The sequence below is a fragment of the Otolemur garnettii genome, unplaced genomic scaffold, assembly GCF_000181295.1.
Source record: "Otolemur garnettii isolate 467f Iridium unplaced genomic scaffold, OtoGar3 scaffold00007, whole genome shotgun sequence".
Classification (NCBI taxonomy): domain Eukaryota; kingdom Metazoa; phylum Chordata; class Mammalia; order Primates; family Galagidae; genus Otolemur; species Otolemur garnettii.
The window spans coordinates 41454239-41455715 of NW_003852402.1; positions in this window are offsets into that span (position 1 = coordinate 41454239).

The following is a 1477-nucleotide window of genomic DNA, read 5'->3' on the forward strand; positions in this document are numbered from 1 at the left end:
AAAGAGAAAACCTCTCAATGCAAACTTTCTGTTCCTTGTATAATACAGGCCCTCAGGGTGGCTAATAATTAGAGGAGGATTCAGTCTTTCCTAAAAGGTTACATGGCACCCAAAGGACAGATGGTATCCTGGATAAGAGGTGGAGAAATGTGAATATATAATCCTGACTCCGCCACTCACGGGTGACCCTACTCAAGATTTCAAAGCTGAAATGAAATCAGGGAAGTGGCTTCAACAGTGCCTGACACATACCAAGAGTTCAGAAACTTACTGTTTTCTTTCATGAACAAGATAATTTTAGAGAAAAAGAAGTAGAAAAAGTCTTGATTTTTAATTTTTTTTGAGACAGAGTCTCACTCTACCCTGGGTAGAGCACTGTGGTGTTACAGCTTATAGCAATGTCAAACAAACTCTTGGGCTCAAGTGGTCCTCCTGCCTCAGCCTCCCAAGTAGCTGGAACTATAGATGCCTGGCTAGTTTTTCTATTTTTAGTAGAGATGGGGTCTTGTTCTTGTTCAGCCTGAACTCATGTGATTCTTCCTGAACTCATGTGATTCTTCCACCTCAGCTTCCCAGAGCATTAGGATTATAGGCATGAGCCACCCTGCCTGGCCTGAGTCTTAATTTTTTAAAATAATAGGCGTTTTGGCTTAGTACCTGTAGCTCAGTGGCTAGTGCACCAGCCGCATACACCAGAGCAGGCAGGTTCGAGCCCAGCCCAGGCCTGCAACAATAACAACCACTACCAAAAAATAGCTAGGAATTGTGGCGGGTGCCTGTAGTCCTAGTTACTTGGGAGGCTGAAGCAGGAGAATTGCTTAAGTCCAAGAGTTAGAGGTTACTGTGAGGTGTGAGGCCATGGCACTCTACCAAGGGTGACATAGTGAGACTCTGTCTCAAAAAAATAAATAATAATAGGAGTTTAGAGAAATATGGAAAAGCAGTAGAAAAGAAACATAATTTGTTTTTATTCCTAAATCTTGCCTGACAATAAATTAAATGGAGCTGTATAATAACAATGAATGGTTCCTTTGCTCTTGGCAGAAGCTCTGGGTCCTGTCTTCCTGTCCCCTTGCCTGCACACCTGCGTCTGCAGAAGAAATGACATCATAAGGAGAGGCCTTAAATGAAAAGGAAATGTTACTTTAGATTTGCCAGAGGATTCCAACTTTTTGTGAAATTCTCCTCCTCTACCGGCTTACTGTAGGAGACATCTAATTTTTCTGGGTTCTTTTTTTTTTTTTTTGGTAGAGATGTGGTCTTGCTCTTGCTCAGGCTGGTCTCAGGAACCTGGAACTCAGGAGAGTTCAAGGGGTCTACCCACCTCTGCCTCCTAGAGTGCTAGGATTATAGGCATGGGCCATTGTGCCCAGCCTCACAAATGTAATTTTAAATATTTTAGTAGCCACATTAAAAAAAGCAAAATCAAACAGGTGAATTAATTTTAATAAAATATATCATTTAACCCAATATGTCA